At 41.8% G+C, this 23,831-nt stretch overlaps 1 protein-coding gene across 3 annotated transcripts in view; it reads left to right on the forward strand.

Annotated features, from left to right (window-relative positions):
* Positions 1-5,631: 5,631 nt before the first annotated feature.
* The window catches only part of PKIA (cAMP-dependent protein kinase inhibitor alpha), a 51,892-nt gene continuing 33,692 nt past the window's right edge, over positions 5,632-23,831 (forward strand). The window contains exon 1 of one of the 3 annotated variants that reach the window (XM_068395903.1): positions 5,632-6,113. The gene's annotated coding sequence lies outside the window, so the exon portion shown is untranslated. Of the gene's footprint in view, positions 6,114-6,195; positions 6,472-10,342; positions 10,423-23,831 lie in introns of those variants that run through there. The other 2 variants (XM_068395901.1, XM_068395902.1) reach the window with 2 other exon arrangements.

Consider the following 23,831-nt stretch of genomic DNA (forward strand, 5'->3'; position numbering starts at 1 on the left):
GATCAGTGTTTATACTCAGTATAACCAATTTTCCTAGTTTCAGGAATACAAACTTTAAAGAAGCTTATATGCAGTGGTCCTCGTTATCTTCTTATGTTCTTGTACTACTTCTGGAGGGAGTAGAGTTAATTTTCCTCATAATAGCTTGTATGGTGCTATGGTTTGGATTTTTGATGAAAAGAGTGTTGATAACACACTGATGTTTTCGTTACTGCTGAGTAGTGCTTACACAGCATGAAGGCGTTTTCTGCTTCTCACACCACCCCACCAGCAAGCAGGCTGGGGGTGCACAAGAAAGTGGGAGGGGACACAGCTGGGACAGCTGACCCCAGCTGACCAAAGACATATTCCATACCATATGACAACATGTTCAGCAATAAAAGCTGGGGAAAGAAGGAGGAAGGGAGGACATTCAGAGTTGTGGCATTTGTCTTCCCAAGGAACTGTTACACGTGACATAGCCCTCCTTTCCTGGAGATGGCTGAACACCTGCCTGCCGATCGGAAGTAGTGAATTAATTCCTTCCTTTTCTTGCCTTGCCTGCGGCTTTTGCTTTACCTATTAAACTGTCTTTATCTCAATCAACAAGTTTTCTCACTTTTACCCTTTCAATTCTCTTCCCCATCTCATTGCAGTGGGTCGTGAGTGAGCAGCTGTGTGGGGCTGAGCTGCCTACCTGGACTAAACCACAACAGTTTTCCACATAATGTATGCCCTCATTAATAAGATGTTTTGTAAGTTAGATCCACTTTTACCAACTCTCGTGGTCTATGCCATTTTTAGCACTGGTTCCAAGCAAAATGGTAAAAAAGCTAAGTCAGCTCCAGGAGACTTCTTTTTATTAGAAAATTCCTGAAGGTCCTAATGCTCATGAAAAGTCTTAGATACTTTCTGCATGAGGATATGCTCACATATGTATATAGGAGCAAGAGGGTGATGGAGTATTTTCTAACAGGAGAACTTCAGAAAGCTCCCACAAGCTATTAAATACTCCTATACAATCTATGGCATAGATTTATAATAACTTTATTGATAATCTGGATGAGGGTATCAAGCGCACCCTCAGTAAAATCACGGACGACACTAAGTTGGGTGGGAGTGTTGATCTGCCTGAGGGTAGGAAGGCTCTGCAGAGGGATCTGGACAGGTTAGATAGATGGGCTGAGACCAATGGCATGAAGTTCAACAAGGCCAAGTGCTGGGTCCGACACTTTGGCCACAACAGCCCCATACAGGGCTACAGCTTTGGGGAAGAGTGGTTAGAAAGCAGCCTGGTGGAAAAGGACTTGGGGGTATTGGTGGACAGCCGGCTGAACATGAGCCAACAGTGTGCCCAGGTGGCCAAGAAGGCCAAGAGCATCCTGGCTTGTATCAGAAATAGTGTGGCCAGCAGGACTAGGGAAGTGATTGTCCCCCTGTACTCGGCACTGGTGAGGCCGCACCTCAAACACTGTGTTCACTTTTGGGCCCCTCACTACAAGAAAGACATTGAGGTGCTGGAGCAAGTCCAAAGAAGGGTAACAAAGCTGGTGAAGGGTCTAGAGGGTATGTCCTATGAGGAGCGGCTGAGGGAACTGGGATTGTTTAGCCTGGAGAAAAGGAGGCTGAGGGGAGACCTTATTGCTCTCTACAACTACCTGAAAGGAGGTTGTAGCAGAATGGGGTTCGGCCTCTTCTACCAGGCAACTAGCATCAGGACTAGAGGACATAGCCTCAAGCTGTGCCAGGGGAGGTTCAGGTTAGACATTAGGAAAGAATTCTTCACAGAAAGGGTTATTAGGCATTGGAATGGGCTACCCAGGGAGGTGGTGGAGTCACCATCCCTGGAGGTCTTTAAGAAAAGACTAGATGTGGCACTTGGTGTCATGGTCTAGTTGACACAGTGGTGTTGGGTCAAAGGTTGGACTCGATGGTCCCAGAGGTCTCTTCCTACCTAGTTGATTCTGCGATTCTGTGATTTTTGATGCATTAAATGCCTAGGTAAAATTGAAATGAAAAGTAGGCCCATGGGAGTTTACCTTACTCGGTCTCTGAACATGGACCAAGAACTCAGGAAACATACACACATTCCCGAAGTTACAGAGATACTGAAGTCAAACCCAGAGGCAATGTACAAAGTGATCTTCTCCATTTCACTGTTAAAATTCACAGCTCATGCATACTTGCATATGCATGCGTACTTGTCCTGTTTACACACTTCCTACAAGTGTGTATTCTGTGGATGGATTTGATTCTTACAATTTGTTCTTCTTTTTCAAATTAGCATGGCTGACCACATACCTACTGTTTGGCCACTTGATCTAAGTGTTTGCAAGTCACTGGTTAATCACAAAGAAGAAAGAGCTCTCTCTAAAGCTATTTGTTAATTGTAACACACTTTCTACTGAGAAGTGTTGCTGCAGCAAACTCAAACAGGTAAGTGGAGATACAGCCAGGTCAACAAAATTCCATATCTATACTAGCCTCAGTTGATATGTGATAAAAATACATTTTCCTTTCTCAAAACTTATGACACCACCAGCTCAGAGTCATCCTATGGCCATCTAATAGTTCTGAATTTTTCTTTCTTTTCCTTCGTGATTTCCAGCTGATGAGCCTTTAGTGTATAGGTAAAATTTTTGACTTTTTTTCCATTAAAACTTGAGCCTAGTTCTGTGATTTTACTCCTCATCTGGTTAGTATGTTACTCCAAACATCCCGTATATTGATGGTGTTTCTTATCCAAACCTAATTCATTTGTACTTACTTGCCAAGACCACTACTGAAAATGCTAAATAAAATCAAATCCAAGATTACTCTTGTTGAAATGCTACCCCTAACTTCTCTTTCTTTTTCCCCTAACAGGACAACTTTTTGCCATCTTCATATTCCTGGTCTCTTACACATGTATTGTATCTACCTTACACCAATCCCTATATTCTGCAGTTTACCAAATGGGTTCCATAGTGAAGGCATCCCTCATTTTCAGTGTTGCATGCTACCATCAGCTTAAATACTGATACTGTCTGACCATCTCCATGAAGAGGGTACCACTTTTGACTTACAAAAATTTATTGAGATTTTATATCATATTTTTCCATTACATTTGGATGAAGATTTACTCCTCTGACTTGAATACACTCTTTTGATTTTAATTTCATTGTGAAAACAGTAACATCCATTTTCTATACATTCATTCATTCCCCTTCATTTTTGTCCTTTGCTTCACCCTTTACTCCAGCCAGCAATTATCAGGAAAGCAAAATACTCAGTTTGAGGGAGTATCTAATTTAATTTGAATGCTGGCAAATCTCACCTCATCCTTGCTATTTCTAACCTCTAAGCCACAACTTTCTCTTGTTGATTGACAGCCTACTTCTAATACCTTGTTTGAAGTCACCCCGTTTGCAGTTAAGTCTGTAGTTCTTCCTTATACATTGTTCTTCTCGCTTATTAAAGAAATTTCCAAGCTTTCCCCATATTCAGCTGTTCAACTGATTTCACTAACTAGTTCCTTCTATTTTTCCCTACAGTGTACCCTTTTAAAGCTGAAATGCCTATATTTTGATCAATTTGTATTTATATTTGCATTTATTTTAAACTGATTGAATCCATGATCACTAAATCAAAGATTATATTCTCTCAGTAGAACAGGCCCTCTGAATGTTGCTAAATGATGCGGACCTATATGTTTTTCTACTAAAATAAAATTCTGTAGTTGTCTCATCCCTGTGTCCTTCCTCTTTCTTCGTAATTATGTGTACTGAATAGTACTAATTAATAGTCTTGGGCCAGGAGCATTTACTCCTCTTGACTCTGGAATTTACTGCTACCAAAGAAATAATAACAATTATACAACAATAATAATAATAGTTCTTACTTTTGCACAGATAAAGGATTTTCTAGTACACTAATCATTTAGTGGATTGTGTTAGGAGTTGGTGAACCATGTAGCCCAACAGAAGAGAGGCTGCCATGGCTCCATTTTCCTAGGTTTAGTCAGTAGCAAGTCTGAGCACATATTTCTAATAGGCACACACACACAACATGTATACACAAATATATATATATATATATATATAAACATGCACATGGCCAACCACACACATCAACATAGACACAAACACTCAAGCAAACACAGACGGCAAGAACAGTGTAATCCTGTCCTCCTCTCTGGCATGGGTCCCTATGACCTGAGGTGTGACGCTTGTTGCTGGCACTTACACCTCTCCCACGCACACACACACAGGACAGGGAGTCCTCTCACCCAGTAAAAGAGTCAGAAATAGTGTTTAGTGAGAAGACAGGAGAGACTGCACTGGTCAGGCACAGGGCGTAGCCAGACAAGCGTACTGACCAGCAGCCTGTTTACACAGGACTAGCCCTGTTTACCTCCTCATCCCGCTACTTTCCCACACTTGCTCATTCCCATACCACCCTGATCCCTTCCTTTACCCGCCTTTGGTTATTGCTCTAAACATCCCATAATAAGCCTTGTACAACCCCAAAATGCTCTTCCTGTTATGCATCCCATAATGTGTCCTGTACCCCTAGGCAGTAAACCCCTCAATCTGCGAGGTGACACATAGAGCTTTTTGGTTGACTGCTGGGTGTCCCCCCCCAGCCCCATGGGGCTGAGGCTCCCCTGGGACAGTCCTGGGAGGGGCTGGGCAGGGGCTCCCTTTCTCTGTGTTGATTATTGGGGGTCCCCCACCTGCCCACGTGCCTCTGGGCTCCTCTGTGTCTGTGGAGATGAGCCTTTAGTCACCTAACCTAACACACTGTAAACAGAGATTAAGTATCAGTGTTGAAATGCTGCCAGTGCTGCACATTCAGGTCTGTAATGCCAATCAACAGAAGAGGTTCAAGGCAGGGAGTAAACAGAAGCAGCCCAGTTAGTGCAACTGTGGGACTGCACAGGCACAGGGAATCAAAGACTCTGTCACAGTTGAAAGCCTTGCCATAACCACTATAAAAATCAACACAATGAATTTCCAAAAGGGAACTCAGGCTCAGAGTTTTTATATTTCATCTGAGAGACAGAGACTATGATCCTTACCTGAGATTCCTCTCCCCTTTTCTGCTTTCTTCTGCCACTACAGACACCCTTCTGTGATAGAAGAGCTATCTCTTCTGTTTCAGACCTCACCACCATGGAAGACATCAACATTTCCAGCTCAGGTTTACTCCAAAACCTTGCTGAGGCATGACTTGGCTACCCGGTCAACAGAGCAGGCACAGTGCCTTGGAAACACCTGTGCTCACAACACTTGTGTTTTCCTGTGAGCTCATCCAGCAGGACTTTTCTTGACCAGACCAACCCTGTCTCACTCATGAGTTACGAAGAGTTCTCAGACTCCCATGATTTGGCGACATGCGTGTCTATCTGAACCGAACCGCCTGGTGTTATTTATGCAGCAACACAGCCGTGTTTGTCCTGCACACGGGATGGGTTCATGGGATTGTAAACTGTGAGAGGAACCCAGCCTTCTTTATGAGACTGTCAGTTACCCGGTACATTCACAGCACTCTGTAAGTAACAAAAATAGGCATGCTGCCTGCTGGTGGATCTTAAAAATATCAGGACGCCCTTGGCAAGCGAGAAGTGTGTCCTGGTAACCTTGAATGCAGTGCTTTTCCTCTGCTCTCCCCTCCCAGGCACAGAGCAAGAGCCACCGGCAAAGAGACTCCCCTCCACCCCAGAAACAGCTGCATTTTTTAGGGGCACAAGCTGCGGAGCGCTTGCGCGCCCTGAGGCCGGGAGTGGGGGGGGGAGAGCTGGGCGCCCACACACAAGCAAGAGGGATTACAGCGGATTTTCCTTCGAAACACACACACAGAGCTCTCCCGGGGGGAGGCTCTCCCTTGGCTCCGGCCTCGCAGCGCTGCGGGAGCCTGCCCTCCCCTGCTTCTCGCCGCTTAGCCCGGTACGACCGGGCTGGGCAGAGCGGCGAGGCCTCGGTGCCGGGCACGGGAGCGGCGGTTACCGCGGGCCGCTGCGGGGACTCCCGAGAGGGGAAGGCTGGCGCGAGGCGGAGCGGCCCATCCCGCCGCTGTGCCGGAGGAGGAACCCCCGACCCGCAGCCGTGCCGCCGGGGAACCGTGCCGACCTTCGCAGCCTCCCAGGCAGCGAGGTGCGTGTAGTAGCGCGGAAGTGCCGGCCCCTCGGGTAGGGGGCGGGGAGCGACGGGGCCCCGCGGGGCTCGGGCGGCCGGGCGGAGGGGCCGTCTCCCCCTTCGTGGCGGGAGCGGAGTGCGGCGGCCCGGGGAGGGGGCGGGGAGGATGACTTCATGCCGCCGGAGCGCCGTGAATTTAGGAGCAGCAACTGCCGCCGGGATGGGGAGGTGAAGTGACAGCGGGAACTGCCGCCGGCCGAGGGAGGGGCAGCGCCGGGCATCCCGCTCCGCCGAGCCCAGGGGCTCTGGGCCGCCACGAGCAGCCGCTGCGGGAGGGAGGGAAGGAGGAAGATGCGCTGAGCCGGTCGCTGGAAAGGTGAGCGGGAGCTACCGGGGCCGTGTGCGGGGGCGGGCGCTGCGGCGCTGCCCGGCTGGGGAGCCGCGACGCTGCCGCTGCGGGCCGCCTGCCTCGGCTCGCGCAGCTGCCGGGGCCGCCGCCTGCCCGCTACGAGCGCGGGGAAGGCCAGGCTGGCGGCCCGGGAGCCGCCGCCGTGCTGCGTGCGCGCGGGCAGGGTCTGGAGCTGCGCTCAGGCGCGTCGCTGCCCGGCTCCTCCTGCTGTTCCCTCCGAGAGCAGAAAGGCTGTCCTCTCGGAGCGCCAGAGTGCTGCGTTTTTATCTCTTATTGCCAGGATGTGCAGTGGCTCCGCGCCAGCTCTCTGCTCAGCAGCCCGGGCTGCTTTCCTTACCCTTGTCAGAAGGGCATCCACCGGCGTGAGGGGGCTTCTTGCCTGTGGCGTAGCGCAGGACGGGCGGGAAAGCGGGGAGGGCTGTGGAGCACTGCGACAGGTGCAGGGCTGCGCTCCGGCGTTCCTCTTGCTCTCCCCGGTCCGATGTGCGTTCCTCAAGTGACGGGGAAGACATCTTAGGGCAGCAGGTTTCAGGGGAGCAGCAGCAGCAAAAAAAAAGGATGTCTTCTCATTTACGTTCCTGGATTTGGAAGTGGCTTCACAGGAAACTAAAGGGAGTGTAGAAGTTGGAGAACCAGCCCTTACACCCAAATGGATTCTGTTGACTTTTTGGGGGACTTCTGTCTATGTTTTTTTCCTTTTTCCATTTTTATCATCTAGCACGAGGTTTGGGACAAACAAAATAGCAGAGAAATTTAAATGCCTTTATGAAACGGAAGAATTAGTGAGTTGCTCTTCCATCATATCACCTGTAGAAGTGGAAAAACGAGTACGTGTAGCATTGTAGCTTGGCCATTGACGTTGCACATTACTTGTGGTACGTACACAGGTCTTAACGTTAGATGCGTGGTCTTTTGGAATTGAGTAGAAGGGAAAAATCCATATGGCCTGTGTCTCTGTCTGATATGTTGGTGATTTTTTTGTTTTGTTTTTTCTTTGTTCTGCTCTAGAAAAGGTTGCTCTAAAGCAGTATGTCAATACAGGAGGCTAGGGTTGACATGCAGAGGCAGATCACTAGAATGAGCTCTATCTGCTTGTGGTAATGGTTAATGGCTCTGTGTGGTTTGGTTTGGAAGCAAAAACAGTGATTGTGCCTCTAGGAAGAAAAGGATGGGGTATTTATTAATCTGTTCTTAATGAAAAAAAAAAGAGGCAGGATATTGGAAGCTGAAGGTTATTTTATTCAATGTTTATTTACTTGTATGTTCATCTTAAAGGATCCTGTTATCCTGTGTGTTCACAGAGCAGCTCACACAGTTGTGTGATCCTCAGTTGTGGTTGAAGCCTCTGGACATGGTGCTAGAGTGACAGAAGTAATACTTAGGGAGGTAACAGGCAGTTGCTTGGTCTGTTATTATTTCTGGGAAGATGTTTAAATACATGTATTTGCCTCAGTACTGTTGCTGGGTACACAGAAGGTGAATGATGGCTACAGAGACAGGAAATGTGTATAAAAGACAATTGAGGCTTCACAAGGCTGAAACAAAGAGTGACTGGTGAATTGCAGCGTCAGAAATCAGTTTAACAGACAAATCTTTGCTCTGAAGAACAGTCATTAACTATGAACCCATATAAGCTTGTTCCTTTTAAGTACTTCATGGCACATCTAATGTATGCATTTCAAGCTAGAAAAAAGTTCTCATTCCATCAAACCTATATCTTTCGTCTACCAAACATTTACTTTGTTCGTGTAAAATGCTTGGGAGTCTGAGTTACGACATCTCCTCTGTTTTTTTCTTTCTAGAAAAGAGCATGGCTGCCTGTCTCTGTGGTTGGAATGCTGTGATTTGCTGATTTCTCCCCTAATTGCCTTCGGCTGAAAAAAGAAACCATGTAGCTGAGTTCAGATAGTTCTCTTACTAGTCCACCCATTCTATACAAAGTCAATTTCTTCACTGAAGAGAGTATCAAGTAGTGGCCTGCCATTCTGTTGTTGCAAATACAGGATAGTAGGAGTTCTCACTAATGTTGACACAACATTAGCACAGTAAATTTAGCCGTTTGTGCTTCCTGGCAAACCTTAATAATGTTTCAAAAGACTGTTAGTTAACTTTTTTTTTTTTTTTAAACAATGTGGTGGCAGGGATAAGGGAAATAGTTGACCAAGAGCCATACGTCATTGTAGATGTGAATGTACATCTGATTGGTTTGACACTGAAAATGTGAATTGCTTTTGTTTTTATCTTATGTGTACTCGAAAGACAGTGTAATCATGTAAAATGCAAGATTGCATGTGCACATGTCCATAGAAAAAAAATGTATATGTAATTATCAGTGTGAATTTAGTTCAATGGTGTAACTGATGTAAATCCACTTCCTACAGACTTCTCTGCTGCAATTCCTCTTCCTCCTTCTGTTACAGTACCTTCCATACCTCTGCCAAGCAAAGAAAAGCATCTTTATTGTGGTTAATCTGGGACAACAGCCCCGTTGACTGGAAGAACAGCCTAGTTGGCCAGCTGGTTGATGCCAGACAGACCGGGTAGCAGCTGAGATTTAGCTGCCTTTTCCTCAGAGGGTCTGCTATTTTGGAACTCATCTGGGTTAGCTCTTCAAATTTGTAAGAGCTTAATTATCTTTGAGATTTCTAGGCTGCAGTCAGCCTTTGAACCAGCAGGTTCATTTGACCAAATTTATGAGTGGGGGCCAGATGGGTATGTTTGCATAAGGCTTGTTTCCTTAGGAGAACAAACTGGAAAACCCAGTAACCTTGAATGCACTTGAAGTTGCAGAGGTTTGATTGCACTTGTGGTCCTTCCCAAGGGCTGAAATAAAACAGTTCAGTTAATATATTTTCTCTTATTACGAGAATGTTTAAAGCTGATGTTTCTAAGTGCTGTTTGAACTAACTGAAATAATCACATTCCAGAGCAAGCACGTAATTTTTCAGTTCAGTTGTTAGTAGCCTTTGAGTTGGATTATTTTTCCCCAAATTAAGAATTTTTCAAAGGAAGGCTTGAGCAGGGTATGAGCGGACAGATATTATGCAGTGAACTTAAGACTATGTACTTTAGCATGTGCAAACAATCAAGAGTATTTTAACAGTAGCGGTACCAAGAACAAACGTATTGACACTTTCCAAATGCATGCCCTTTAAGTGGAGTAGCTAACGTTTCTAGGTGAGAAATTTCCGTCTGAGAAATAAATGCCAGATATAAACTTAAACTTTGTTTACTACTACGAAATGGATTTCATGTTGGACTCTTTAATTAGTGTCAGTAGATCTTTATGTGAGTGGCCAGTCAACTGCAAAGGTAGCAATTGTTAAGGAGAACTAAAGAATTTTATTCATTTATAATACATTAGCAGTGGGAACAAGACAGGCATTAAGTATCTTTTTACCTTGAATTTCACAGAATCACAGAATCACAGAATGTTAGGGATTGGAAGGGACCTCAAAAGATCATCTAGTCCAATCCCTCTGCCGGAGCAGGATTGCCTAGACCATATCACACAGGAACGCATCCAGGCGGGTTTTGAATGTCTCCAGAGAAGGAGACTCCACAACCTCTCTGGGCAGCCTGTTACAGTGTTCAGTCACCCTCACCGTAAAGAAGTTTTTCCTCATATTTAAGTGGAACCTCCTGTGTTCCAGCTTGCACCCATTGCCCCTTGTCCTGTCAAGGGATGTCACTGAGAAGAGCCTGGCTCCATCCTCATGACACTTGCCCTTTCCATATTTATAAACATTAATGAGGTCACCCCTCAGTCTCCTCTTCTCTAAGCTAAAGAGACCCAGCTCCCTCAGCCTCTCCTCATAAGGGAGATGTTCCACCCCCTTAATCATCTTCGTGGCTCTGCGCTGGACTCTCTCTAGCAGTTCCCTGTCCAATCGAGTAAGTCAGCGCTTCACAACCCAGGTAATGAGCCCCTGAGTTTAATATCTGGAATACAGAGATAAAGTGCAGAGTTCATGTATGCTGCTTCTGAAAGCAAGCTGATTTAAGCCTTTCTCTTGAAGACTGCATGTGACAGCAACAGAAGCATGAATCCATTTATATGTATTAGTTTCATGATGCATTGAGAGACTAGTTTTGAGAAAGAGTCATTTTGTAAGAGTATACAATATGAAGGCTATTAAAACATTATAAAAGAAAAGAACTGATTGTATAAGGACTCTGTGCTTCCAGTATATATCCCTGTCTTTAAATATAAATACATGAGAGGAGAAAGTAACACAAAATGGACTCTCTCATAAGAGAGTTGGTGCAAATGTCCCAGCCAAATGCCAGATCAAATAATTTTGTTTTCCTTCCTTTAATTCTTATGGTGAAACGAATATGATAGGACAGTGTTTTTTATCCTCCCTAACATACTGAAGATAAGCTGCATTTCTGAGCTGGTCACGTTTCTGCGGTGGTAAAATGATTCCAGGGTATCTCTGCCCTTCTTGCCTCGGTGAACCAAGTATAAGACATGAACTCTGCAGAAAAGCTGCAGTGGAAGAATTTCCATGTCAGCCAGGGTGTAGTTCTCTCTAGTAGAACTTGGTTTGTTTTCTAACCTTTATTAAAATGAATTTTAAAATTGGCTACATTAGTGTTCTTTGGCTTTACAGGACTCACGGGCAATGTAACCTCCCCTGTGTTCCGAAGTGCTTTAAAGCAACTGTCTGGTCTTTGCAGTTATGCATCCCTTTCTGCACTAATGTCCCAGTGATTCATCAGATGTGATAGGCAAATAGGTCTAACTCCAACATATAATTTTAGTTTCTCTTACTTTGACTGCTTTTTTTGTCACATCTTTGTTCCAGCAACTATTCCAAAAGACCCAAAGGTATATCAAAGTTATCTTGTCAGCTGTTAGCTAGCCTGTAAAATGTACTGCAGCTTTAATGAGATCATATACATCTTAATATATCTATATAATTATATATATTTATTTGCTAACTATTCACTCATTTGCCTTCTACCTCCTACAGAATTTCCACTTACACATATGGTGAGCACATAAGTGTGGTGAAACGATCTCACCACCTGTTGTTTTAAAATAGCACAGATGCTTATTAATGGTCCTTCCATGATACTGTTTATAGTACATGTTAAACCTCACTTAAAATACTGTGGATCATATTGGTAAAGGATATTATTACTTCAGCAGCAGCCTTAAATTGGTTCCTGTTCAGCATCTCAACTTGTTGGTTGTTCGTAGGTAGGAGAGAGGTAAACTTCATAGGAGAGTCAAAGCTGTGATGCTTAATGAGAAAGCTGTCAGTGAATTCTGTACAAGGTGTTCTGTGAAAATGACCACTGCTATTTGGATAGCTGATCAACCCAAAGAACTGCAAAAAGTATGAGTGCACAGATTCTCTACACTCAGAAGTCTTTTCAGCTCAGTTGATGAGCCTTCAGGCCAAGGCTCAAAAGCAGAGTTTTCACACGTAAAAGCAAGGGAAAGTAAATAATAGCAGAACTTGAGCCTTGATCAAGAGTGTCTCCTAATATATGGAAAAGTCAGTTCTAAACTAAATTTAGGTGAACAAATGTTCCATCAATTCCTTGTTTTCTTTGTTCAATCTAATGAGTGACTTGGATTCTCAGCTTTGCTGCCAAAGAATTTCTGGAGTTCTGCCTAATATTTCTGGTCTGTAACTCTCTAGATTAGTCTTTGAATTTTTATTTTTTTTTTTGTCTAACCTGGTCAAAGTAGAAACTAAAAATGTGTTTCTACTATGAAATCATCTATCCACAAGTGGACCAAGAAAAATTCTTGATGTTAAGTGGCAGTTCACTATCATTCTCACTTTACTGAGATGTAAATTTAAAAGGGCAATCAGGATAAACAGGCTGCTACTTTCAAACTTCCAAAGCGCTTGAGGCACAGAAAGTTCTTGATATCTGCATGTTGATAGTGAATTCCAAGAAACCACTATTATACACTGCAAAAAATATATAACAAAAAAGGAATGAAAGATATGTCTCATTTAAGTTTAGCAAAAGCTCTTAGGAACTATTAGGGTGAGTGTCTTTTTTTTTGCAATTTTTTTATTTTCATGACAGATGGCATTGATTGGTTGGCTTTAGTATAGCTGGTAAATTAAAAAATAGTTGTTCACACTAGAATGGTGACTGTCAGATGCCTGTTCAAACTGTATAGGATGGACAAAAACCTCTTCTTATTCAGAAAAGCTGTGTGGCATATCATTATAGACATAGCCTGTAAGAATATAAATCTGCTATTAAAATAGGACCACTGGCAAAATTCCAGTAAAGGATGCTTAGAGAAGTAATGCATAAATTAAATGGAGTAATCATCTTTTGATACAGTCTCCCAGTGTTTGGTGCTCAGCATTGATTACCTGCTGCTGACAGAACTCCTAATGTTTGTGCTATTATGTTTAATCGCAGGGGGCATCGTGTCCTCACTGAATGTGTTTGGTTGATCTGATTTATTTCCTCAGCCTCCACAGTATCCTTTGGCAGTTATATGATTCAGTGCATGTGGAGAGTAAGGAAGTAAGTCTTTTTGTTTTGCCTTAAAAAGTGTTGCCTAATGATTTAATTTGGGGCCCTTTTAATTCTCATGATGTGAGAAATGTTAAACAGCTGTTTCCCTTTCAGTTTCTCATGAGTCACGATTTCACATATCTATCACATTCTCTTTTTCCTCAAGAACAGAGTTGTCTTAGTTTATTTACTCTTTCTGTACATATAGACTCTGTTCCGCATCTGATTCATTCTTTGTCACTTTTTTATATACTTCCTGCAAATTTATTTCTGATGTGCAATGGTCAGAACTTAGGAACTCTGTTTAGTAGCATGATAATTTCTATTTCTGTTCCATTCCTTTCCTAGTATTTTTAGTATGCATATTTTTCCAGTTACTAATTACATTTTTCATTTGGGCTGATCTCCTGTGTCCCTGTTAGGTTCATTTTCATTGTAGGATCCCTACAATAACACGTTTGTATGACTGGAAGGAGCAAGTGCCATTAGCAGGAGACATAACAGCTGATAGCTGGGTATCAAAAATGTGTATTTTAAATGTAAGAAAGAACAACCTGTAGTGTGCAGCCTTATAGAGCAAGAGAGATTCAGTCATAAACCCTTCCTCTGTTTTGTGTTACTCTTGTTTTAAAATAGTGGGATGATGGCAGCTTTACTGATTTGGGCTAATGTTTGAGCTCAGACATGGCAAGCAGAAAGTAAAAGAGAATAGGATTCATTAATGCATATAAGAATTGGAGCATGTGAAAAATTTCAGACTCTGAAAGGCAGGCATAATTTGAAACACTTTAAAAAAAATAAGCTAAAAATAGGCTGCTGCATTTTAAGTAACTGTTATTGGTAAGGTCTCACGGAGTCAAAGTGTGATAAGAGATGTGAATGGAGTATGCATGAATATAGAAGCTGTATGACTTGAGAAAGACATAGCTTATCAAAATTGACTACAGCATGCCTTAAAAGCCTAAGGAAACAACAGCTTTTTGTCAGTGAAGTATGCCCATTTTATCATATTTTTGTTTATATACAGGCTGCTAATGTTTACATTCAGTTCTGGGAAAAACATGGAAACCTTCTCTAAGCAGAATATTTATCCTGGATAGGGAGTCCTCTAAGTTATCCTGAATAGCTAGAGGCCTTGTTGAACACACTTTTAAAAATGTGTTTATTTGTCTGCAGGGAGTTCAGGTGTTGATCTGTTGAATGGCAGCTATAATATTATAAGGTAGTGAAGAATTGTATAATGCCAGCGTCATTCACTCTGAGTGACAATGTGCAAAAATAAAACCCCCACCACTATATGTCCTTTTAGAGTGTAATTTTTGTATCTATACCTAATGTGGTACTACTAGGGCCTGAGTGGGGCAATGGCAGTATTCTTCTGAATTTCACAAAAGGAAAAACACTGATAAATGATGAAAAACAGGTGCAAAGCTTTCACCCATCCCCAACACAGGCACAGGGCATCTCCAGAACAAATAAAGTTTGAATGGGTATTTATAGAAGATGAACATGATAGCCATGCACCCGGGGGAACACAGATACTGTATAAGAAATTTAAACGTAACATTCCTCACTGATACTTTAGTATTTGTTATACGTTCATGTAACAATAGGATTTTAATATATAGAAAGTAATAATGGGGAATGATTTTATTAGCACATAAGGAAGGAATTGCATGAAGATATTTTGCATGGTATTATGCATTAGCTAATTATCACTCTAGAAGAAGATACTTACTCTGCACATTTAAGCAATTGCTGTATAGACCAAAGAGCAAGAAGCAGCATTTGTTATCCTCTTTTTCTCAGATACTGGGGAAATGTATTATTTATGTGGCACCTTTCATCATGGAAGACCTCAAAACACTTTACAGCACTCCCATTTTCATTGACAACATTTGCAAGTAAGGGATGAAAGCTGTTATTTAAACATTGTTTTCCCACAGTTGTATAGCTGATAAGACTGCCAATCAGGGAGTTATTTATGCTAATCTCCAGAAAAAGGTACTGATTTCTGATGACTGCTGCAGCACACTGAACCATGCTATTTCCTTCCAAGCAGAAAATTCTTTCCTATCACTTTTGTGCCTCATAGAAGCAATTTTTGAAGGCCATTCATGCGTTACAGACTGCAGCTCTGCTTCTTAAGCAGTGTTTCTAGCAGGACAACAGCTATGCAAATGTATTTTGTGTAAGTTTACTAGATCCTCCAAGTCCACTCTTTGTTAGCATTTCTGTTCTTCCGTCCTCCTCTAGTCTTCTTGGTCTGGCTAAGCCAGGCACTGGTACTCCTTTTGCAGGTTTTGCAAGCATATTTTTTTTACTGGATTTTGTCAGTAAGTAAAATTTTTGAGCTTATAGTTGGGTCTGTCTTGGTAGCACAGTATTTTACAAATATGTGTTCTTAACTACTCTCTCATACATTTATTTGGAGACTAACAGATTGCATACCTTAAACAAATGCATATGATTGCTTAAGCAAACTACAAGGCCAAATTCTAGAAGAAGAAAATTTTAGCACTGTTCTGGGGTCAGCATCCAAATGACTGCCTGTCTTCCTGTGGTGGTATGTTGCATTAATTTCTGACTGCAAAACATTCCAAGTTTCCCCTGCTTTCCTGGCTGTGTGATCTGAGCCAACTACAAGAACACTGTGTGTTCTTTGAGCCTTAGGCACACCTCAGCACCTCGTTTTGGTGTCCAGGCATGCTTTTGGCAAGTAAGCTCTTCTGTCCAGCTCCTCCTCGGCAGAGCAGTTGCCTGTGTCTCTGTGCTTAGTAGTGATTCACTACACTCTCTCAGGGCTGCTCTTCAGCATCTTCTTTCATAATTCTATTCTTGTATGAATTTTGGTGAAAAGTATGGGGGTTTTGAGGTTTTTTTTTTTTTTTTTTTATGGAAAAGGTATCAGCAGGATCAGAGTTGCATTCTTTGCTTTAAGGTACACAGTGTCTGTGAATACTGCTGACCACTAGAACAGTTTCATATATGACTCTTAAACTGTTGCCAAGGATTTTGGTACATTTTTGGCTTGTGTCAACTTGTTCTTCCAAACAAGTCCAAAACTTGGTCTGGGAATTGGTGTGGGTTAGGTGCCATTTCCCAGCAGGTAATTTGAATGTTGTTTAGAAAATAAGTTCTCCTATTAGAAGCCTTTTAGTTTACCTGACTTTCCTTTGATGTGGTTGCTGTTGAGGCAGGCCAGATTTTCAGCTAATTTGTCTGGCTTTTCTCTGTTCAAACTGATGAAAACAGTGGAAGCTTTCTACTCATCCTGCGAGATCTGTCTTTCCACTGATGTTCCTTCTGTGACACTCTTCTTGAACACTTACTTAATCATATCTGCCGTTGGTTCTGTTGAAGAAATTTCAACTTCCCATCCCCCTTTCTGAAGTATTCCTGCTCTGCTCAGAGAGCAGTAATTCCGGTGAAGTGTTCTAATTTATCTCTATTCTCTAAGCACATTTGAAGGCCTTGTCAAGGAAGGCAGATATACAGAAATAATTTGGAGTATCATGGCTTTCATAGTAACAGTCGCAGAGGCTTTCAATAGTTTTACGCTCTACATGTGTTTATTTTGTGTTGTGTGATGTGAAAAATCCAAGAGAAGTCATAGTTTAGCACCTCAGTTTTATGATTCTCCCTATGTAGTAGTAATTTATAAAAAGTAATTAACATTCTGATAACAGTGGCCAAAGTACTAGGCTTTTGTTTTCACCAAGGGTTGTTGCTCTTAAGAGATTCTTACGTAATTAAGGACATAGATGTGGACATGTTGGAAAGCATAACATAAATAGGAGTTAACTGTCACCAGAAGATCTCATGAGGGTCTTTCTGGATAAGTCAAATATAAGACTTAGAAATTTTTTATTTGTATATGCATACTAATGTTGATATGTCAGTTGTTTGTCCCGTGGGTGAGTTTTTCCCCTTTTTTTCCCCACAAAGTGCCTTCTCTATGGAACTAATGAGTGTGAGACTAATATGAGCAAAGTAGTAGTTCATTTTATAAAGATTAGTAATAGCAAAACTTGAGTAAGCAAAAGTTAAGGTAGCTGTGATCTCTACTCTGGACTTTTCCTCTCCCTTTTCTTTTCTGCACATGTATGTATGGGTGGTAGTCAGGTGCTTCTATCTTATAGTTTGGGCATAAAGACTTCTTACAAACTAAGGAACAAAGGATTCTGTGTTGGGTCTTTTTTTTTTCTTTTAGGTTCCTACTTTTCTCTCCAAGTAGCCAGCTCATTTAAAGCTAAAATCTTACACTTGGCATGGAGGCTGTTTATATTCAACCCAGCTGATGTATCACTACATGAGAAAGTATTCAGGGAAGCCTGAAAAGGTTCTGTAGGATTAAATAGCAAAGCATAAGGGTTTATTCCATGCAGGAGCAGCCTTTGAAAGCTAAAAGCAAGCTAAAGAAAGAGACATTAATTGTGGGTAGTTAACATGTAAAATGAGAATCAGAAGAGAAGATCAAAAGCAACATGGAGTACTGCGTCCAGCTCTGAGGCCCCCAACATAAGAAGGGCATGGAGCTGTTGGAGCGAGCCCAGAGGAGGGCCACGAAGATAATCCAAGGGCTGGAGCACCTCTCCTATGAAGGAAGACAGGCTGAGAGAGTTGGGGCTGTTCAGCCTGGAGAAGAGAAGGCTCCAGGGAGACCTTCTAGCAGCCTTCCAGTACCTGAAGGGGGCCTACAGAAAAGCTGGAGAGGGACTTTTTACAAGGACATGTAGTGATAGGGCAAGGGCTAATCGTTTTAAACTGGAAGATTTAGAGTAGATACTAGGAATAAATTCTTTCCTGTGAGGGTGGTGAGACACTGGAACAGGTTGCCCAGAGAAGTTGTGGCTGCTCCCTCCCTGGCAGTGTTCAAGGCCAGGTTGGATGAGGCTTTGAGCAACCTGGTCTAGTGGAAGGTGTCCCTGCCTGTGGCAGGAGGGTTGGAACTAGATGATCTTTAAGCTCCCTTCCAACCCAAACCATTCTATAATTCAAATCCTTTCAGGTACTGAAAGCATTGAATCAAAGGTCTTCAGTTTACAAGTGATCGAATATAAGAGAGATAGAAAAGCAGCCTATTAAGGATAACGAAAAATTGTTCAAGTGGCTGTTATGTACCTCCCCATAATCAGCTGTCTGTGAAAAAGGTTTCTTCTTTCCTACCGTTGAGTGTGGTTTTAGACATATTTGACCAGAATTTTTGGTCATATAAGGTGGTATCTGAGGGTGAGACATAGATGAAGGCAGTATCTATATGCTTCTATAAATAAAGAAGACTGCATGCAATGCCTTGTTGAATGCGGGCTTGTCTGTCAACTGAAAGGGCTAACTATTAACAAGTTTAATGCAAGTCATCTTCCTTTAAGCACTTCGTTGTTTAAAACCTAACTAAAGCAGAACATAGGTCACTTTCTCTTTGTGTCTCTCCTTGCTCATTTACTGACTGCTTCAGGAGCTTCAGGTAGAACTTAATGAAAACACGTTCTGGCTTTTGTAGTCATTTGCTTGGTTTCACCTGGGAAATCTGCACACAACTATATCTGACAATAACTAGTTACTCCTGAAGGATCATTTGTCATCCTCTGAAAATCCTTTTGTCTCTGAACACAAGAGGAATAAACAAAGACTAGAATAAGCTGTAAAATGCCAAGCTGAGTGCCTCACCACCTGCACTTGGATCATCTGCAGCACACCTACCTGGACTGTGCACAAGTACATGTCCTCTCCATGGAAACCAGAACGGTGATGCAGAGAATGGGAATGCCTAGGGCTCATCCTGACATTTAATGACAAGTCTGCAAAGTACTCATGAAACATGCAACTTTAATGTAACCAGGATCTCTTTTTTTTGGTCTCACTGACTGGCATGTTTTGCTGCTGCTTCTACAGGCAAGATGTTTTTGGAGTTTCTTCTCATCTCGAAATGACAGACCTTACTCTACTACCGCACCGAGCAATCCTCCAGCACTTTTATTTGCTGGAGCAGCTCCAGAAGGTTCTATCAGACAGCATGGCTTAGCCCTAACCTTCTGATGAAAATACCTGTTTGGGCAAGTAATTTCTATTTCCACAATTGCTTGGAAGAGTATGTGCTTGGTGCTTTCTCATCTCTGAAGCAGAAGGAAAAGTACACACTTACACATGTGAGGCTTATCTCAACATGCAAATATTCTGCCAGGTGCTTTGAGGGAGCTAAAATTACTCTTTCTGAAATGGGTTATTTGAAGTAAAAAGTAGTTTACCAACTTGTCATTTATAGTCTTCGCTATTTGAAGTGCCTTTCTGACAAGATACTTCATATAATAACTGAAATAATTTTGACTCCTTCCTCAAGCTTCTTAAGACCTAGGCAAGAAACAATTTTTATCTTCCAGGGAGAATTTTCTACAAGGCTTTGATGAAGTCTGTTTAGTTCTGTGGAACCTCTATGGCAGCCTTCTCATCTTCTAATGACATCTGTGACCAATTTGGTAGTCTGTTTCTGTTACTATACTTACATAAGCTAACAAGAAGAGCGGAATTTTTATCCCACATTGTTGGGTACAACTTGCTCAAAAAAACCCAGTGCCACCCAAATTTAAATTAAGCTGTTCACCATTCCTTCTTCCATGCTCCTGTACTCTTCACTTGAATATTCTGGAATAGCAAGGGAATTACAAGAGTCAAAAGAAAGCTAATATGATGTCTTTTATAAAAAAGGATAAATATAATGACTTAGTTACCAAGGTCTATTGATCTGATATGAATCCCAGGCAAAACAGTAGAAAAAGCGATATACTTTTCACTTATAGCCTTGAAGGACAGGTTTATAATTAATGCAAATCACTTATGGTTAATGAAAAAAGGATCATGTTAAAGAGACCCTGACATGCTGGCTTTATGTATTTTGGAGGCTACAAGTTTGTCTAAAGGAAATAGGCTTAATAGTGTATTTTACTTGGTGAAAGCTGAAGTTAATGCTATTTCATGTCTGCCAACTCAAAACACCTCTTGTATGTTACCTGCCAGGTTTGCTAGTTAGTTCCAGATGCCAGGCAACACGGTGGTAGATAGTTAGAGCAGAACGTATGATGTGTTAAGTTCATACCTATGTCTTACCCAATGGAACTTTTTTGTACCAGTCATATACATGTGATCAATGTCTTCCCAACAAGTTCGTGGTGGTGTTTAGATCAGTACTGGCCTAGACTGTAAGCAGCTGCTTCTGTGTTCACTGTGAAAAGATTTCTTAAAGATGGAGTAGTTACAAGAGTCTTATCTGCTCAGAAAATACCGATAAGTACCTATCTGATGACAAATACTTGGTTTTCCCTTTCTTGAGCAGTCTCTGCAATGGTCTGCAATATTTATGGGTGTTTCTCTCTCCTCCCTGACCTCCCCCCACACCAAGAAAGAAAAACAAGTGGGAAGTTTCTCCTACAGTAGAAACAGAATTCAGAACTGCTCTAAAGAGCTGTGAAAATCTGGAGAGCTACATGATTTTGTAGAGCTTCCATATTTTACCAATGGAAAAATTTGGTTTCCTATTGATAATTTACCTTGACACAGAAACATTCACTCCTTCTCTTAAAATAAAACTTTGAAACCAAAGAAATGCAAATTAAGTTTACTAGATCAAAAGTGTTGGTAGTCAGAATGTTGTTTAGATCTAGCAAATTTGTCAACAGTACCCTAAAATACCTCTTCATAAGACTTGCTAAGCATGTTTGTTAAATGAATTCAAAGACAACACAAAAAGAATTAAGAGTTTTCCCAGGCCATCTTAAAGACCTGTATGACTACTGCTTTTTTGGCTGTTTATATGTAATGCATCTGTCTTCATGTTCATTGCAAATTTATGTATTAAATCCACCAAAATGATCACTTTCTTGCTGGAAAACTGTGAAACTGGAACTGGGCATTTCTTTTTCTTTCCATATGACTCATTACTTTGCCTCATTTAAATGTTTTACACCTCATTAATTCCTTCTGATTACATTGTATGTCTTGGTTCTTTCTACTTTGTACTGGGCAATATGAACTTTGTTTTATTTGTCTTTTTGAACTTTGGTACAGACTGTTCCTTATTGCAGCTCCTTGTTCTATCTACAACAGGGCAAGATTCTTCCAGACATCAGCATGTTGCCGAAATATCGAGAGGGGCTTAATGTCACATTATCTTCCCTACTTCTCTTGTAGTAGATATAATGAAGACTTGACTGCTGTGAAAACAGAGGACTGCCAGCTGTGCCATATGCATGTTACCTAGTAGCACGAAGAGAACCTCCTGTATAAGTTGCTGTCAGAGGATGCTGACTGGGTCTTTCCAATTAATTATTGAAAATGGCATGAGAAACACAAGGTGAAGAAATGTGAGAAAGGTCGCCAATAATAATGAGTGAGATCTTTTGAGGAGTCTCTGAAAAGCAGCTTCTAAAATTAGAAAACAACCACAAAACAACAAAAAAACCCACCCTAATTTATAAACTACTTGTTTTTCAGTGCTGCGGCCAGAACTCCATGTGAGAGTTGCCTTTGTAGAATCCTTTGTCTTCAGTCTCTAGCAGTTCCAGCTTGCTCTGTTCTTGTACCCCTCCCCTTTCTTTTTGTTTTCTCTCAAAGGACAGATATGAAGGTCAGCTCTGTGCTCTGGACCATATGTCTGAGTGATTGCTTCATACGATACATCTTTTACTTTTCTTCCTAGCTTCTTTTACAAATTCAGTTTAAAAACAAACTCACTCAAAGGCCTTAAAAGTTCATCATAATTGCAATATACTAATGAGGAAACCTCACCGCAAAAATGCATTATGATGTTGTTTTTTTCAGATGCTGCTAACGGATGGGATTTCTTACTACTTTTTTGTTTTACTACTTCAAAAATTTATTTTAAAATAAGATCTTACTTCAATGTCTGCTTGCTCTGTGTATTCTTAAGGCTTTATCTTGTGTGCCATCGTTCTACGTCCTGTAGTATGCTGCCCAGCTTGTAGGTAAGATCTACATGTAAGACTTTATTAGATAGAATATGTATATGTATTAATAGCAAAATACATAGCAGTGTTTCTCTTTCAGCTATCATCAAGCTCAAGGCCAAAGAATGTGTGCAAATTTAGGACTTAAATATGCAAATCTTCATCTTCTCTTGAGAAATTACATATTTTTGACTGTATGGCTAGAATCTGATGAGAATTCAACTAGTGAAAATTCTCCTGTAAAGTTAATTAAAGCTGGTATCCTGAGAATGCTTTGCATTAATTTTGTATCAGATTATCGTCTACTTTCTGCAACCTTAATTAATCAAATCTTAATGGTTACTCAATCTGTAGCACTGGTTTGGGCTTAAAAAATACCAAGGGGCATGTTCCTAATTGAATATTGGGATCTGAGGAGGGGAGGAGTAGATATTGGTCCCCTTTTCCAAAGGGGAAATAGACTCTGAAGCCTGAGCAGAGGGAAGAGAAAGAGGTAAAGGGCAGCTTGTCCTTCAGGACAAGAAATGGCAGCAGAAGGCAGACAGCAAAGTAATTAACAGGTCTTTCTCCAGAAGAGAAGGTGGCTTTTACTGTGCCTAATTACACAGACTGTAATTTAAAACACGCTGTCTGATCTCACAGTTGGATCTTTCAGTGCCTGGTTCATGCAGGCTACTTAAGTTTTAGGCCTGTGAGCAGATACCTGGGTAGTCTTTGCCCGAGACTACAAGCTGAGAGGACAGATTGCCTTGTGAAGAGTTAGAACTCTCATCCTTTGTGGATTAGTGTTGTAGATTAATCCTTTGTAGATTAATGGCTTTGGCCTGTAACGTCAACGTTTTGAATTGTACCAGGGTACAAAGAAGTATCAGCTTTAGTCTAAACCTGGGCTTTATGCTCCAGCAAGTAGAGAGCTAAAATCTGATTTTATAAACTCTGTGCAGATGTGTGATTAAAAGGGAAAATATTTAGTTACTTGTATTATATATTAGGAACAAACAAGTCTAGAGTAGGCCAAACTAATGTCAGGGGGTCACCTTGCCAAGACTCAGTTGTATGTGTAAGTTGAGGGCTCTATTTCACCAATGACACCGTGAACAGCGACAACTTTTTAAACTCGCTTATGGATTAAACAATGTTTTTGTCAACCAGTACCCTTTGCTTCTACAGTCCTTTTAATGGGACTGGGCTCTTGAGCCAAGAAAATATCTGGGAACTACCTTTTAGGAGACTGAATTCAAGACAGTAATCTTTCCTATTTTACTTAAAAACTATAAGCATCTAGAACTGCTGGCCAGACTCTTTCTATGTGCATACCATCTGTCTCTCGCCTAAGACTCTTTATGATCTGGTAACGAGGACTCTCTGATCCTAAACTTGCTAAGAATGAGGCAGCAGTGTGCCATTGCAGTCATCCCTGGGTAAAAAAGGGACATTGACATACCAACTCAAGTTTAGTGGAGGCTGCCAAAACCATTATGAGGCTGGAGCACATTATGTATGAGCAGGGGCTGAGGGAACTGGGTTTGTTTGTTCAGTATGGAGAAGACACTACAAGGAGATTTAACTGCACTACCCAAGGAGGGGTTATGGAGATGACGTAGACTTTTCTTGGAGGTGTACAGCAAAAGGGTAGGTGGCAATGGTCACAAGTAGCAATGAGAGAAATTCCAACTACATGAAAGAGAAACCTTTCACTGCAAGAATGTTTTAGCACTGGTACAGGTTGTCCAAAGTGCCTGGGGAATCTCCATCCTTGGAGATACTCAAAATTCATCTGAAGTCCCTGAGCAACCAGACTGAAGTTTGAAGTTAGCCTGGCTTTGAGCAAGCGGTTGTTGGACTTCATGGCCTCCAGATGTC

Source organism: Nyctibius grandis, chromosome 3 (genome assembly GCF_013368605.1).
Source record: "Nyctibius grandis isolate bNycGra1 chromosome 3, bNycGra1.pri, whole genome shotgun sequence".
In the NCBI taxonomy this organism is placed as follows: Eukaryota; Metazoa; Chordata; class Aves; order Nyctibiiformes; family Nyctibiidae; genus Nyctibius; species Nyctibius grandis.